A 12218-nucleotide genomic window follows, 5' to 3' on the forward strand; every position below is an offset into this window, starting at 1 on the left:
TACGTTATTTAATCTAGTCCCATTCTATTTCCAGTTATGTTTATGTTGTATCAAATGTTTGATGACGTAAAATCGATAATATATTTCTACCAGATATTCCATGTAATTTTTTTTCGATTTTACGTCATCAAACATTCGTTACAACTTAAACATAACTGGAAATAGAATGGGACTGGACTATAAAAAAAAAAATAATAACGTAGATATGTTACATCAAATAGTCTACGTCGAATATTTGTAGTCTTGTTTTATAGCGCCCCTAATATAATAGTAATCAATCCTATAATCACTTCATTCTCTTAAACATGTACTAGAAAGAATTTGAATAAAATCATTCATTACAAAAATGATATGCAAGTAGTTTTATAACGTTATGTAATTTGCATTTATTTTAATTACAACGTTTATGTTTTTGCACATGTTTCACAAATTCATATATATATTGTATACCGGTAGGCCCTACTTAATTCTATTTAAAGAGAAAAATCACAAAAAAAGAAGAAAATTAATTAATTAGTACAGAAATGAAACAAAAGAATTGAAAGTAAGGAGGATTGAAGTTACAGTATGAGGGAAAGAAATTAATAAGTAAAAGTATATACTAAAAAAGGCATCAAGTTAATAGCAAACCAAAAATCAGAAATCAAAACAACTAAGCGAAAGAACAAGGAGGAGACAACACTTCAAAAACAGCAGAGCAACACTTTAATAAACACTTTAACACTTCATAAACACTTGTTTGTACAGTGTTTAAATACAGGATATTTTTATAAACACTATCTTGTGTTAAAAATATAAACATCTTCATATTTCTAAATGTGATAGTGTTTATAAATTAACACACTATACCTTCACTGTACAAACAAGTGTTTATGAAGTGTTAAAGTGTTTATTACGTGTTGCTCTGCTGTTTTTGCAGTGAAGAAATAGAGACAAATGGCACAGTCAGGAAAGCAGAGAGAAAACGTAACAATGTTAGGCCAAGTAAAAAAACACCATATTTCACGTCCGGGTTATTGAAAAAAAGGAGGAAGAGGTGGCTTTTTATTTTTATCGCAAAATCAGTGTAAATACCCATAACTAGAGCTGTTTTAGGGCACACAATAATGCCGGGAAAAGGAGGAGGCCTCCTTTTATTTGTTGTTCCGAGAGATAGACCCCTCTAATTATCACAAAACCTTCCAAAAGTGTTTCTTGATTATCAGCAAGGCTATAGAAAGCATCTCTAGGTCCTAGACATATTTTTAGAAAAAGGTATGACTGAATTTCAAAAAATAAAAATATAATTGAAGAAACCTCAAAAAAGGAAGCGGGAGGGGACGTGAAACATGTTTATTTTTTTTTATTTGGCCTTATAGAACAAAACAGAGGTTCGATGACGTCCTAATCCTATAAAGTGCTTTTGGTGCATGATCCCTCTCCTCCTTACACGTAAGTGTGAAATGTTAAAAATTCCAACCCAAAAGATAAAGTTTTACCGATTTTAACTATTAAACATAATCAGAATTTTGACCCCTTCCTCTAACAAATGGGCGTTTCTTTAAAGGACATAATCAAACTGTTGGTTTGTTCTCTCGACCTATCTATCAGCACACTTTCAATATGTTTTTAAATTATATAGGGTAGGGGTGGTTCAATAATTAATATGTGTACTCCGGTGAATTAGGGGGCAACAATATTTATGGCAGGCCAAAAAAGGGGGGGGGCAACTTGTTTGGCATGTCAAAAAGGGTGGGGACAAGCGATAGGAGGCAGGGCAAGCGATTTTTGGCACAGATATTTTTTGGGCAGCGTTTCTACATTATTTGGTATTGGCCAGAACTTCACAGAATTGCAGACGTAGGCATACATTTAAGTATATTCCAAGCTACTACCTTAATAATTCATATATGTTTTTCTTCTTTTTCGTTTCTTCTTTCCCCCCTTCCGATAGAAAAAAAAACAACTTGTTTTCAGTATAGGGTTATTCACCCTGGTCTTTGCTGGGGTCTTTGATGGCATTTGCTTCTTGTTTCTGCGAGAAGGCATAGGCCTACATTGTCACCATTTATATTTCATCAAATCCAGACAAGTTTTCAATATCACTATTATCAGCGTATTAAAGTACCAAACTTTTTGTTTAATTAGGGCCAAGTCACTTCTGTTGGCTTTGATTCATCTTTTCTAGAGGACTCAGAAAAGTTTACTTCTGCTTCTTTTCCATAGCACATGCTTCAGAGAACCGATACCAGTTTTGTTGCTCCAAGTGTAATCAACCAATGCATGTAAAAGAAAATTTGCATCTGCTTTGCGCAAGGTGTTTATGGCGAAGCTTTGATCCCGTTTTATATCATCCGTGTCTATTCTGAAGTTGGGTCTACATCCTTTTTTTTTTTTTTAATGCGAAGCCCTATGATATTACATTGTTATTATTATCGTTGGTACCACTGCTCTCCTGAATTCTTATCACCTTACAACATACTCCCTCTTCTGCTTGATGCATGATTCGGATTGTGTTGATGCACCAATGCATCTAAGGAACAAAAAGAAGATACAGAGGTTACTAAAAGTATATTTCCAAAAATTAATTTTTTAATACTTGAAAATAGACATGTCCAGTTATTTCTTACAAAAACATTTGAGATCAAAAGTTAAAACTGTATTACACTATGATCAGCTCTTAAATAGGCTTGAATTATTCGGTTTTTGTTACTGCGCGAGTCAATAAAGTTCCAACTAACGCACGCGTAAATCCACAAAAGCACGCCGCACGCGTCTTCACGCAAAGCGCAATTCGCGTAAGTGCTGCGCCCAGCTGTGTGTACGCCGTTCTATATCAATCCACGATGATTATGGGTCCCTGCCTATTAAAAACGCGGCTGTGTACTCTAGACATTGTTTCTTTCGCGAAATTGAGCTTTTTTGAAATACATTTACTTTGTTATGTTTTTTATAAATACAAGGAAAGAAAATCCAGATTTGTTAACTCCAACTGCTCTATTTTATGGATTTTATTTCACTATTTCACTGTTTCCGCAATTTAAGGAAAGAAAATCTTTGTTGTACCATCGGGGTATACGCGCGCAACAACACATCGCGTTTTGTAGACTCGCAATTTGTTAACGCACAGATACGCTACGCATACGCAACGCTTATCTGCATGCGCGGCGCATCTTATGGAAGCACCACGGAAGCACTGATTTCATAAAAACCTAGCGGTCAAATGGCTCCGTTTTAGCTGATAAAATGTGAATTTTTCAAGTTCTTTCCCGGATTTAAACATCAAGATATGAATAGATTTCGCCCAAACTTCTCAAGGGGCTGTGGATTTACCCAATGTTCACGTAATGTAAGGTAGAAAAACGAGAACTGCCGCATTCTCCTGTGAGCTTCGATCAAAGACAAAGTGCAAAATGTGACCACTTTAAACTTCAACGGCCTTTATTTCAATGTTCATTTTCTCGGTAAAATGACGATTTAGGTACACGATAACTCAATAAATACAGCATCTATAGGTAAGCAATTATGCTCATCATAATCGACTTAAGAAATGGTTTTCTAATTTTTTATATTTTGATCTATTTCCGATTTTGGGCATCATTTTGTGCAAATAGGCGTTTGTGAATTTTAAAAGTTCATTTTGATGCCTTATATGGTCAATATCTCAAAAATAAGGCCAATATCAAAAACTAAAAAACTGTTTTTGGAATGGTGTCTCAAGATTAAGAAAAAAACAAAACAAACATTTTTGGAAAGAGTGGTTTTTTGTTATGATATACCGAACAAAAATTGCCAAAAACTCACATTTTTGTGATTTTCTTCATAATTGTTGTTTTTACACCAAATCTTTAATAATAAGATTCATTGATGTATTGCCTTTATAAAAATGTATACTTTTATATGTCTTGCGTGAATAATTACAAAGTTATTGCACTTTTACTACATGCATGTCTGAGAGTACACAGCCACCTTAATTAAGAGCTGATCAGAGTATAGTTCAGATGTAAAAGGCGATACATGCCATTTTAAAACCGATTGCATCATGGATTGTCACTTCTTCTGCATCAGCATTATACCTCATTTTACAGGCATTCAATGGGCCCTATGCCTATAGCAAACCATGCTTTATACTTTTATGTTATGGCATATGTTGGTGGCCTTAGTGCAAACGGTTTAAAAATGGCATGTATTACATCTGGACTTCAAATGTATGCATAGCAAGCCTAAATGAATGCACAAATAATTGAGAACTCTGGTTTCTTGATAGAAAAACCTGGTCTCTGGTCTAGCTAGTACTAGGCTATGCCTACAATATTTGCAATGTATTGTCAGGTACATTTCATTCAAGGCTCAAAATAAGGAGGGCCCAAAAAGGCCCTTGACCCCCGAAAATCAGTGAGGGCCCGCAAAAGACATATCCAAAGACATAGGTTAAAACCAATGGCCCAAATTCGGGCCCACAAAAATTTGTAAGGGCCCTCGAACATTTAAGACCAACATGACCAAGGGCCCAACCAAATGGCTCTCAGAAATTCTGGCTTATTTCGAGGCCTGATTTCATTGTAAACTGTATCCTGCCCTAGGCTAGCCTAGCATGCGCCGTAGGGTAGGCTACACATGTAGTGATGTACACCATAATAAAATCCAAAATAAGACAATCATCATGATCATGTTTTGCTACATTATTTATGTCTAGGGCTAGGCCTAACCCAGTCAGTACTACTAGTACTACGGTACTAGTTTTGTATCAGCTTTATACTCGTAGGCCTACTTAGTAACAGCTAGACGGTACCAAGCATGCTCAATTGCTCATGTCATGTGCTTAGACTTAGTGCCTGCCCTAACGTTGCCTACTAATTGACGCCTACAATTTATAAACCAACTAGAATTACGCCAACATCAGCTACAATTATTGACAATATTCTGACAACCAATGAAAATATAATCAAATCGACAATTTTGATTACAGACATAAGTGACCATTTTCCAACTACTTTGTCAACCAATCTTGAAATACATAAACGAAATGAAAAAAACGAATAAGGCAACTTACAAAAGAATTCATAGTGATGTTAATGTATCTAAGTTTAAAAACGACTGTCAGAGGTTAAATGGGACGAAACTCTTGACAATAATAATGCAAATGATGATTATAATACATTTATTGATACTTTTAATACTTTATATGATGATTGTAAAAAAAAAAAAAATGCACGGGTAATAGAAGAAAAGAACCAATAGCACCATGGATCACCAAAGGTTTACTTAAGAGTATTAATAAAAAGAATTTATTGTATAAACAATATATTAAATCACCTAATGCTAGAAATTGTCAATTATTTAAGACATATAAAAATAAGTTACAAATGCTTCTTCGAAAATCGAAACGAAAATATTTTTTCTCTAAGTTTGAGCATGCTAAATGCAATATGAAACAAACATGGAAAACAATCAATGATGTTATTGGACGAAGCAAAAAACAATCGACTCAAAGTAAATTTAAAGATGAAGGTGGCAATACTATCAACAATCCTCAAGATATCTCAAATAAATTTAATGATTTTTTTGTAAATATAGGTCCTAATCTTGCTTCAACCATTCAACACAAAGGGAAACATTATTTTGATTATCTAAACGATACCATATCTGGGAGTATGTACCTGAAACCAATTGTTGAACTTGATATAATCAAAATTATAGATAAGTTAAAGTTAAATAAGAGTGGTGGTCACGACAATATTGGCAATCTAATCATAAAAAAAGTAAGTCGAGAAATTGCCAAACCTCTTAATATGATATTTAATTTATCTATTTCTACCGGAATTGTTCCAGATAAAATGAAAGTAGCTAAGGTCATACCACTTTTCAAAAAACAAGATGTTGAAGTTTTCTCAAATTATCGTCCCGTTTCTCTCCTACCATGTTTTTCCAAAATTCTTGAAAGATTAGTTTTTAACAGATGTATGGATTATATTGATACTCAAGGAATCCTTAACACTAAACAATTTGGTTTTAGACCAAAGCACTCAACCTCTATGGCTATTGAACAAATGGTAGATAAAATAAATTTCGCGGTTGAGAGAAACGAGACGACTGTTGGAATTTTTTTTGGACTTGTCTAAGGCATTTGATACAATTGATCACAATATTCTCCTTCACAAACTAGAACACTATGGCCTTCGTGGCATTGTCTTAGACTGGTTCAGAAGTTATTTAAGTAACAGGAAACAATATGTATCTTATAATTGCCATTCATCAGAATTGAAAAATGTAATTTGCGGAGTTCCGCAAGGATTTATTCTCGGCCCTCTTTTATTTATACTATATATAAATGATATAACTAATACATCTAATATACTTGATTTCATCCTCTTTGCAGATGATACAACAATTTTATATTCACATGAAAACATAGAAAAGCAAGTCAATCTTATAAACAAAGAACTAGAGGAAGTGAGCAATTGGTTCAGAGCAAATAAATTGTCTGTTAATGCCAGTAAAACAAATTACATGATACTAGGAACGCCAAATATGACACAAATTAATGATCTGAGAATCATACTTAACTACACTACCTTAGAAAGAGTACAACAAACCAAGTTTCTTGGTGTGTTAATAGATGAATGTCTCACTTGGAAAAGCCACATAGATTGTATTTCAAAAACAGTGTCAAGAAATGTTGGTGTCATGACCAAACTAAAACATTATGTACCAGAACGTATTTTACATATACCCTTTATTGTACTTTGATAATGCCCTATCTTAATTATGGAATACTTGTATGGGGGGATACCTGTAAAACTTACTTAAGTAAATTAATGAAACTCCAAAAGTGGGCTATAAGAACGATAGCAAACAGTCACTACAGAGAACATACAGGACCGTTGTTTGCAAACTATAACATCTTAACTATCGAAGATATGTACACACTAGATTTGGGTACATTCATGTACAAGTATTCTATTAATGAACTCCCTCTTATATTTAATAATTATTTTTCCAAACGCTCTGATGTACATAACTACAAGACAAGACATGTAAACGACTTAAATTTGACTAAAAACAAAAAAGTTTTTTCTGATCACGCAATTCGTACTAAAGGCCCCATCCTTTGGAATTCACTAGGTATTTTTGTGAAAAACTCCAGATCTATTAAACATTTCCGTTATCAATTAAAAGAAATGTTAATCTCAAAATATACTTAATATATTATCTTTAAGCACCGTCCTTGTCTTGTCTTTTGGTTAGTGATTCCTTTTTATGTGATGTTTGATTGATTTTTTTGTATAAATGTTATTTGTAACTTTATAATTTCTAGGGGGAGGCGATATATCTGGCCTTATTGGCCTTCCAGCCTCTTCCTCCATAATGTGTTGTTTTCTGTAAATTTTTAATTTGATTGTTTTTGTGAATGTCAGTTTTTTATGGAAATAAAATGAATGAATGAATGAATAAGCATGTAAAAAGTTAAGGCTAAGCTAAGCCATGTCATGCATGTAAGCCTAATTAGCCCTAAAGTAACACAATCCATGCAAAACACAATTCACCAGACACCAAACGAAGGTAGAGTAACTGAGTAAGTTGGACCTAGAAATGCTATGGCTAGCTAGTCTTAGACAGGTCATTATACAAAACAATGCATACCAATTACCATCATAGTCAACATGGTCAATGAGCAAGGTAAACATGTAAACATGCATGCATGGTAAATTTAAGCTTATCATACACACGATACATGTCATATTATTACAAGCTGGCTAAACTTAAATGCTTCATTTTGTTTCCTGATAATGCACAATTCACAATCAATCAAAATTCATACAATAATTTACAGAAAAATAAAGGTGTACTTACCTGTTTTTTTTTTCTAAATAAGTTCAAAAATACGTGCATCATTTCTCCTGCTGCTTGTTCCAATTAATTAGCTGATAACTAAGTAGTGTTGGGCAGTATACAATACTCATGTGTAAAAGTGTTGGGTGATATGCAATGCAATTGGGTTGAATTAGGTATTGCAAATTTGCAATACATATCAACTTCATATTATTAAAAGTAAATAAATATATAATTTAAATAAATAATTTAAATAAATAAACAATTAATTAAGAATTAAATACATATTAATATTAAATAATTATTAAATTAAGCAATTACTTACTTAATCAAATTATTTAATAAATAATTACATTATAATCATTTTAAAATATATAATTTAAATGAATAATTTAAATAAATAAATAAACAATTAAATAATAATTAAATAAATAATAAATATTAAATAATTATTAAACTAAGCAATTACTTAGTTAATCAAATTATTTAATAAATAATTACATTATAATAATTAAATATATCCCTATAATTTAAATAAATAATTTAAATAAATAAATAAACAATGAATTAATAATTAAATAAATAATTAATATTAAATAATTATTAAATTAAAGCAATTACTTGGTTAATCAAATTATTTAATAAATAATTATTATAATAAGTAAATAATTAAATATTTAAATAAATAATTCAAATAAATAAATAAACAATTAATTAATAATTAAATAAATAATTAATATTAAACAATTATTGAATTAAGTTAAAAAATAAGAAAACGTTTCATAATCTTTCCTTAGTTTCCTAGCGTCTAGAGTATACATTTTAACATTATTTGGTAACCTTCGAGTCCTTTGAAATGTTATGAAGAAAACCAAGAAGGGTCATGTTTGTTGGGATTAACTGATGTTGCTACGTTTTGAATGATGTACGTAACGTATTCGCTGTCGTAGTGCACGTTACAATATGACCGTTGCCAGGTCAACTGGATCACACTTTCTTTTGTTACGAACCAGTGATCGAAATGATCACAACACAAAGCCTATGGCGTATCAAAATTCGGAACAGGTGTTTGAGCCCAGGCTTGGAGCAGTAACCAATGATTACTAACGTGCACTACGACAGCGAATATGATTATTGGGCAAATGTTAAGAAATATGATGTGTTGCTTAAAATAGATTTTAACGGAGCTTAAATATGATCTAGGATTATTGAGGTAGAGTTAGACCTCGAGACCAGGAGGGCCGAGACCAAGACCGAGACCAGCAGGTCCGAAACCGAGACCAAGACCAGGCTTAGCTGGTCTCGAGAACTACAACACTGGTGTGGGTGTGTGTGTGTGTGGGGGGGGTATGTTAACCGCATGTTAACAGCAGTGGAAATTTCTTTGTGACATTGGTGTGAAATCCTTGAACACATGTTGAACCGGAGCGAAAGTAGCGCGTTTAGCGGCCACTTAAGGAACCGTTCACAAACACTTGTTAGGGGGCCTGATGCAAAAAAAAAATTCATCACGAACACAAAGGCTACCGTTGGCCTCCCCACCATGGGTGGGCAGAATAAGCACCATAGTATACTAAGATAAAACAAATAATGTTGGTTACAAGTGAATCAATTAAAAACAGATCAGGGATTTTCTACAAAAAAACAAAAATCCCACCCAAAAACCCCCTCAACACACCCACCCATCCATCCCCCAAACACATATAGGCCTACATGTAGGACAAGTGACAAAACAAACAACAAATAACTTTCCCATATATATCAGTACAATTAACATGGTCACAGTACAAAAACATGGCCCACCAATGAATTGATTAATGAAAATTACATCCCATTAAAAACCAAGATCAAAGGAAAATTTCTTAAAATAATTACCCAGTTTTCCTTGCTTTCTGCAATTTTATATTCTGTGCCAAATTTAACTTTCACCATGTTCTTGATTATTATAATGGTTTAGTACTGCATATTTCGGTTTAATCTTCACTAAGCGGCGCCAGGATTTTTTTTTTTTTTGGGGGGTCGTGAATTTCAGGGAGGGGCCAAAAGCAACAACTTTTGCACAAAATTGCCACAAAATGGGATTTTTTTGTAAGAGGTTGGGTTTTTTTCCTTAAAAGAGCGGGGAGGGTGGGGGCAAAGAAAATAAATTGGGTGGGGAAATTCTCCCTCACCCCCAGCCTGACGTAGTGCCGCCGCTGAAATAAATGACCCGTCGGGTATGGAAAGACCGCGCACAGCTCCGAAATCCTCTGAATTTAGCGCTGACTGATACCCCCACCCCCCGGGACTGATATCAGTTCTAAACGACACCCAAACTAATTTTGGTATAGGTGACTTTCCAACCAGAAAGGCAAGAAAGAACATTTGTTTTGATCGTTTGCACCTCCAAAAGACCACCATTACCTCAAAATCATTCAGGAGGAAAATTCTCACCAAAAATGAAAAAGAAAGGACAAAAATGTACATGGACGGGTCACGTGTAGGCCTACAGGGTTATATAACAGAAATGTTCATTGTACATGTTGTAACAGAAGAAGAAATTGGCAGAAGAAAAAGATGAAAGGAAGAAGTGGAAAACTAAGCGATGTGATAGCAGTGGCGGATCTAGAGCGGGGGGGGCAATTTTGACGCTTGCATGCACGACGCAAGGGGTGTCTGGGGGGATGTGCCCCCTCCCCCCCCCCGCCTCAGAAGTATACCTTTTGCACATGAAGACCTAATTGAAGCGATTTGGTGGACCATTTTGGCACTATCAGTTTGTATAATTGGAGTTTGAAAAAGCCGAATTTGTGAAATGAGCGCGGTCCATGAAGCCTTTCGTGGACAAGTTTTCCTCATTTTTCCCTATAGGCCTATATTGTGTTAAACATTGGCAAATGCACGAAAGCAGAAGCGAATATGGCCAGTTGCATATCGATTAGGCATAATACGCAGGGGGATGTCTGAGGGACTGTTCCCCGTCAGAAGTTGGAAAATTTTGCAAAATGAAGGTCCAATTGAAGCCAATTGGTGCATCATTTTTGCTTTAAAGAGAAAAAAGGGCCTACTCTCATCTCAATTTGCAAAACGGCAGCGAAGTGGTCAATAACCTTGAATTACGAAAAGGTGGATATGCAGAAATGGTACCAAAATTTGAGCAATCTATATTATTGGTTGAAAATAGGCCATAGGCCCCCTAATGATATGAAAAAGAACATCAGAATATAAGTATATGGTACAAATGCGCGCGAAAAATTGCCATTTAAAGCTAAAGTGATATGATAAATATGGTGCAAAGATGGAATAAACTCGCACGAAGCGGGCAAAATTTGGTCCTTTTGGGGAATGGCCGGTAGCCAAATATGAGGTTAATTTGGTCAGAAACATATGTACCGACATACAGGCGTCAACATGGGAAGGGGGGATTGTATGGACCCCCCCCCCACCACCACCCACTAGCATGTGTAGCAGGCTGATGGTTTACTACAAAATATTAATGTGGATGCACGATCCGAAAGTGTTGAGAATATTATGTCGGAAGCCATATATTGTAGGCCTATATTAGCCTAAATTTTACTTTACGTGCATGCACATTAAAATTTTTCATTAACCATATAACTGCTATTATAGGCCTACACATGTTATAATGTCTTGTTTGAGGTATTCAGTTAACTACATTTGTATTTAGCTCTATATTGGTGCAAAAGAATAGGCTTACAAGATGGTTTCCGACACTGTTTGTCCCAGTCATGCACATTAATATTTTTCATTAACCATTTAGGCCTACTTGCTACACATGCTAGGCCTATGTCTAGAATTTGTCTTCTGAGTATTTAGTCAACTATTTAGCTCTGGTGCAAATAAGAGCCCGCAAGATGAGGTTGAAGTGATGTTGAAATAAGTTTGATATTTCAACGTTGATTCAACGTTGAATCAACGTTGAATCAACGTTGAAATTGATATTTCAACGTTTATTTAACGTTGATTCAACGTTGAATCAACGTTGAAATATCAACCTTATTTCAACCTAATTTCAACGTTGATTCAACGTTGAAATATCAACCTTATTTCAACCTTTCTCAATGTTAGGTTGAAATAAGGTTGAAATCAAGTTGATTTAAATTTCAACCAGATTTCAACGTTGAATCAACGTTGAAATATCAACCTGATTTCAACTTCAGGTTGAAATCACGTTGAAATCAGGTTGATTTGCATTTCAACGTTGATTCAACGTTGATTCAACGTTGACATGTCAACTTGTGCCCACTGGGAGTACATACATCGTTTTCCAACTTCAGTTGGTTCCTGAGGATGACTAAACTGAAGCGCAAGCAAACTGACCCTTGCAGCTAAAGAAACGAATAGTTACATATCGTCCTGGGTGTATCGCACCATGTACAACAACACTGTTTCACTTGCTCGCCAAA

Source organism: Amphiura filiformis, chromosome 7, assembly GCF_039555335.1.
Source record: "Amphiura filiformis chromosome 7, Afil_fr2py, whole genome shotgun sequence".
Classification (NCBI taxonomy): Eukaryota; Metazoa; Echinodermata; class Ophiuroidea; order Amphilepidida; family Amphiuridae; genus Amphiura; species Amphiura filiformis.